This window comes from Dipodomys merriami, unplaced genomic scaffold, assembly GCF_024711535.1.
Source record: "Dipodomys merriami isolate MVZ:Mamm:240054 unplaced genomic scaffold, mDipMer1.0.p SCAF_1, whole genome shotgun sequence".
NCBI lineage: Eukaryota > Metazoa > Chordata > Mammalia > Rodentia > Heteromyidae > Dipodomys > Dipodomys merriami.
The window spans coordinates 143,536,411-143,542,849 of NW_027202270.1; positions in this window are offsets into that span (position 1 = coordinate 143,536,411).

Genomic DNA, 6,439 nt, shown 5'->3' on the forward strand with positions numbered 1-6,439 from the left:
AGTGCTCTACCACTTGAGCCACAGCACCATTTCTAGTGTTCTGAGTGGTTTATTGGAGATAAGAGTCTCATGGATTTTACTGACCGGGATGGCTTTGAACCGCGATCCTCAGATCTCAGCCTCCTGAACATCTAGGATTACAAGTGTGAGCCACCAGCACCTTGCTGCATTCATTTTTAACTGTATACATACATTCTTCTCACTGGAACATATTTGAGTCCCATGGTATTAGCTTGCTACATTTTGGTCAATAATCTATATTTGATAAATGACTGAATAAGAAAACTCCAAGGGGCTGGGAAGGTGACTCATTGGTAGAGCGCTTGCTTACATGCATAAGGCCCTAGGTTCCATTCCTCAGCACCACATAAGTAGAAAAAGTTGGAAGTGGAACTGTGGCTCAAGTGGTAGAGCACTAGCCTTGAGCTGAAGAGCTAAGAGATAGCACCCAGGCCCAGAGTTCAGACCCCAAAACAAAAAAAAGAAAAAGAAAAAACTCCAAGAGGTAAGCATTATGTTTCCTGCTTACAAAGGTTCTAAGACACAGTAAGTAAGTTTGTCCAGGGTTAGAGCCAGTGCCTAAGTAGGCCTATTTCAAAGTCTGTGCTTTGACTCACATACTGTTCATTTCTCTTTCCCTCTCTCTCTCTCTCTCTTTTTTTTGTCAGTCGTGGGGCTTGAACTCTGGGCCTGGGTACTGTCCCTCAGCTCTTCAGCTAAAGGCAAGCGCTCTACCACTTGAGCTACAGCGCCACTTCCAGTTTTCTAGTGGTTTATAGGAGATAGGTGTCTCACAGTCTTTCCTACCTGGGCTGGACCTTGACCTCAGATCTCAGCCTCCTGAGTAGCTAGGATTACAGGCATGAGCCACCAGCACCCAGCTAGTGTTCATTTCTCTATGTGGTCTCCAACTTTATTCTTTTGTATGTGAGTATCTAGTCTCAATACTATTTGTGGAAAAAATGATTCTTTCCCTCATTTAATTATCTTGGCTGGGCACTGGTGGCTCATGCCTGTAATCCTAGCTACTCAGGAGGCTGAGATCTGAGGATTACGGTTCAAAGCCAGCTCAGGCAAGAAAGTCCATGAGACTCTTATCTCCAATTAAGTACTGGAAAACCCAAAGTGGTGATGTGTTCAAAGTGGTAGAGCACTAGCCTTGAGCAAAAAAGAACTCAGGGACAGATCCCAGTACCTTAGTTCAAGCCCTATGACCAACAAAAAGGAAAAACAAAACAAAACAAAAGATTATCTTTGTACTCTTGTTGAAATTCAGTTAACCATAAAAGTAAGGGTATATCTCTTGACTCTCAGTTCTGTACCACGAGCTATTGTTCATGACAATGCAACATAATTGTCATTACTATAGCTTTTCATTAGGATTCAAAATTGGAAATGAGTTCTTCAATGATCATACTCAAATCATTCCTTCCAAACTTCACCCACTGACTAACTTTGAATAAGCTGCTGAATTTTTTCAGTTCATTGAGTGTTTTGTTTTGTTTTGTTTTTTCTGTTGGTGGTAGGGTTTGAACTCGGCTTGAGCGCTGTCCCTGCGCTCTTGAGCTCTACTGCTTGAGCCATAGCACCACTTCTGGTTGTCTAGTGGTTTATTGGAGCTAAGAGTCTCACAGACTTTCCTGCCCGGGCTGGCTTTGAACCATGATCCTCAGATCTTAGCCTCCTGTGTAGCTAGGATTACAGGAGTGAGCCACTGGCACCGGGCTTCATCGAGTGTTTTTATCTTGTGTTAAATAATATTTTACCACTTAAGTTGTTAAGAGTACTATTTCCATATAATGTCATATCATGTTTGGAGAATATATTAGACAATAAAATCAGATATATTGAATATTGAGATGGGCAGGCACACTGAATTTAAGTTATATGAGTCTGAATTACATGACTATGTTACGGAAGATTGTTAAAGTCTCCAAATGATGTATTCTTTTGAATAAAGTTAAGATTCAATTATATAAGAATGTTGAACTTCCAGTGGATGTTGGCCCAGAATAATAGTCATTTTATCACTTGTTTAAATATTATATGTGTACTTCTAAAAAACAAATACTTGATAATAACCTCAAAGCACTCTCTGAGATTAGATAAACTCTAGATTGAGGCCAAACTATCCACATCCTTTCTGTCCTTAAAAAAAAAAAAAGTGAATAAAATCTGAAAAGATTGATGGTTCATGCCTGTCTAGCTTTATAGGAATTTAAGATCAGGAGGATTGAGGTTTGACTCTATCTCCAATTAACCATCAAAATGCTGGGCTGGAGATGTGGCTCAAGTAATACCTGACAGTCAAGCATGCTAACAGAGCTATTGCATGGCCTCAAAGTCAAGCCATAATACCAGCACAAAATAATTTTGTACAAAATAGTTTTTCCATGCCAGATTATTTTCAAAAGCCTTTTTATATTAAACTAGATTTCTAGGAGTTGCAGACAAAGGAATCTTGCCAACACCGAATACTAGTATTTAAAGTATTGCCTAATTTGATTGATCAAAATAGTGATCTCTATATTTAAATTTTATTTTTATTTGACTGTTAGAGTGTTGACCTTTTTTTTTTTGTCATTGGGGCCCGAACTCAGAGCCTGGGCGCTGTCCCTGAGCTTTTTTGCTCAAGGCGAGTGCTCTACCACTTTGAGCCACAGCTCCACTTCTAGTTTTCTGATGGTTAATTGGAAGTAAGAATCTCATGGACTTTTTTGCCCAGGCTGGCTTCAAACCATGATCCTTAGATCTCAGCCTCCTGAGTAGCTATGATTACAGGCATAAGCCACTGGAACCCAGCGTTAAAACATATTTTTGTTAAGCAATCGCAGCTGTAAATTGTTTGAACCTTTCCTTTGTCTATTCATCATTTGTGATTTTAGTAATATTATGATTCATGTGAATTCCTCATGTGCTCATTAATCCTTCATCTGTTTTGCTGAAAATATTTTAGTTTTGTTTTTATTTTGGTAATTTTTTTGTTTATATATTTTTCCTGCTGGTACCTTGATTTTGAACATTCCAACCTCCTGAACTGTGAGATATGTGTTCTTTCTAAGCTATTCAAAGTGTGGCTTTTTGTTATGGCAGCATGGGTGGACTAGAGCAGTAGAAAATCTTTTCATGATCCTGAACAGCTTTCCACTCCTGTTTAGGAAGGGAGGGAGGCTCCCTTGGGGGAGTGGCTACTTTAGTTCTGCTTAAACATAGTCTGGACCTAATCATATCATCTGTTATTTATGGTTTCCACTTAATTCTGAATTCGTCATACTTCTGGATCCTGTTGACTGCTTTCTCTGTATATCTTTCTCCTTGTTCCTTGCCCTCAGTGCTGTGTTTCCTTGTAAGTCTCACATTCAAATGTTCAAGAGATAAATAATCCATGGGGTCTATTGTGAATGGAGAGGTGGAAGATCAATTAAATCACTGTCAACACTGCTGTCATTCAGTGGGTTCCTGAGAACCTGGGACTTCCTTGATGGCCCAAACACAGCCTGTGATAGGATGCTGTGGCTGCCTGGCCCGTGTTCCATAGAAGAGGCTATGAGTCTGGAAGCCTTGGGAACATGGTCAACTTCTCTTTGAGTCAGTGAAGATCTGAACATGCCCCCAGATTTCTTTCTGAGTGTCAATATAAAACCTTTTCCTATGCATAATTTTTCCACTTGGGTTCAGAACTTTGTCTCTCTCTTTTTCCTCCTTCCTTTGCATTGCAGTTTTCTTTTTTCAAACATTACCATGTTGGAATTCTCAAGCCTTTGGGAACCATTCATATGGCCCAGGCTAACCTTGAAATTATGATTCTGCCTCATCCTTCCCAGTGCTAGAATTACAGGTGTGTACGACCATGCGTAACAGATGTTAGGTTATGGCCTAAATGTTAAAATTCAGTTAACTTCAGGGCTGAAATTCAGTCTTTCAAACCCATGTTTACAGAAGACTTTGCATTCTTTTTTTGGGTCCGGTTGTGGGGCCTGAACTCTGGGCCTGGGCTCTGTTCCTCAGCTCTTCAGCTCAAGGCTAGCGTTCTACCACTTGAGCCACAGCGCCACTTCCGGCTTTTTTCTTTTTGCTTATGTGGTGCTGAGGAATCGAACCAGGGCCTCATGCATTGCAAGGCAAGCACTCTACCACTGAGCCATCTTCCCAGCCCCAGACTTGGCATTCTTGTTGTACTGGATAGACTTCTATCCAGTAGGTTAATTAAAACCCAGAAATTGGTGCATGATGCTTATAGACCGAGTCTCCTAATATGGCTTCAGCTTCCTGTATGGGATCAGGAATCTTACATAAAGACAACCTTTCAAAAACACCAAAGTAATCAAGCTAATTTTATGTGGATACACTAGAACACTTCAGTAGCATTAGCAGACTGAGCATGCCATTAGCAAGACTGAATTGTCACACAATTGGTTTATGAAGTGATAGGCAAGGCACAAAGGCAGCCTGGATGTCTTCTAGGAGTATCATGAGGATTAAAAGAGATAATATGTTTGAGATGCCCACCAACACTAGTACTTCAGGGGGAGGGAGGATAGACCAGGAACCAGTGGTTCACACCTATTGTCCCAGATACTCAGGAAGCTGAGAGAGGAAGGATCATCGTTTGAGGCCAGTTTGAGTAGAAAAATTTGTGAGATCCTTTCTCAAATATAATCAGCAAATATAAGGTTAGAGGTATATGGTTCAAGTGGTAAAACACCTTCCCCCAGTTCTTCACTCCACAAGGAAGGTGAACAGGCCCTTTGGACTGTTTTGCTTTGAGAATTTTTGCGGGCAAGACAGAAAGAAGTCATCTGAGAACACAAGCTTTTCTTGTCCTTTGCTCCCCTCACTAGATGTGTCACAGGAAGGAGAATGGTAAATGAAGGCTTGTAGGATCCAGGAGACAAAGGAGAGAAAGGCTTGTCTCCTAAACTGGGTAGGGATCAAAGAGAGTCAGGTGTCTTTCAGGCAGTAGGGAAAAGTGCCTTGGTCCCTACAAGGCCGGGGACGGGAGAGACATAATGGAGAGTTTGGCCTTCAGTGGCTGGAGCAAATAGAGTTCTCAATCTTGGCAAGGATTCTAACACTGTCAGTTTTACTGCTGTAACCACATACAAGATCATTTCCAAGACTCTAATGCAACTCTCAGAAAGGAGTCACCCATCATGTCTGAGACAGTGATGACTTATAAGAGAACTGGAATTAGAATAAAACGATTTAAGCATGATAAAGAATACAGCACCTTCTCCATGACCCAGCTGTTTCACACCTCAATATTTGCCTAAGAGAAATGAAAATATGCTGTCATGGGGGAAAAATAAGACTGTGCAAGATGTATATTCACACAGTGGAATATTACAGAACAATAAGCAGGAATGAACTACCATTATAGCAACATGGGTGAATCTGAAATATGCTGACTAAAGATGCCATACATATTACAGGTTTTTATCATATCAGGAATTCTAAAAAGGATAAATCTAATGACAGGAAATATATCAGTTTACCTTATACATTGGGAAAATCATCTATGGAACTTTTTTAGGATGTTTAAATGTTGAACATTTTGATTGTGGATGGTTACCTGAGTGGTTTTATGTAAACTCATTGGTTATAACCTGAAAATAAATTAGTACATTGCACATAAATCATTCCTTAATGAAGTTGATTTTTTTTTAAATTTGGTTGGTAGTGGGGCTTAAACTCTGGACCTGAGCACCGTCTCTCAGCTCTTCAGCTCAAAGTGAGCATTCTACCACTTCTGGTTTTCTGGTGGTTAATTGGAGATAAGAGTTTCATGGAGTTTGCTCAGGCTGGCTTTGAACCACGATTCTCAGATCTCAGCCTCCTGAGTTAGCTAGGATTATAGGCGTGAGCCACTGGCGCCCGGCATGAAGTTGATTTTTTGTTGTTGTTGTTGTTGCCCGTCCTGGGACTTAAACTCTGGACCTGAGCGCTGTCCCTGAACTTCTTTTGCTCAAGGTGCGTGCTCTACACTTAAGGTGCCACTTCTGGATTTTTGGAGTAATTTATTGGATATAAGAGTCTCTCAGACTTTCCTGCCTGGGCTGGCTTTGAACTGTGATCCTCAGAGCTCAGGCTCTTGAACAGCTAGGATTACAGGCGTGAGGCACTGGTGCCAGCATGAAGTTGACTTTAAGACTCAGTAAGTTGCTCTTACCTTTAGCAACGTGGAGGACTCCTAAAGGAAAAGAAAAAAAAAAACCAGAAGTGATCTTAATTTTGAGCCCCAAACAAAATCCAAACAAATTAGCTACAAAAAAAAATTATCAGCTGGATACTGGTGGCTCATGCCTGTAATCCTAGCTATGCAGGAGGCTGAGATCTGAGAATTGCAGTTCAAAGCCAGCTTGGAAAGGAAAGTCCATGAGTCTCTTATCTCCAATTAATCACAAGAAAGTCAGAAGTGGAGCTGTGTGGCTCAAGTGGT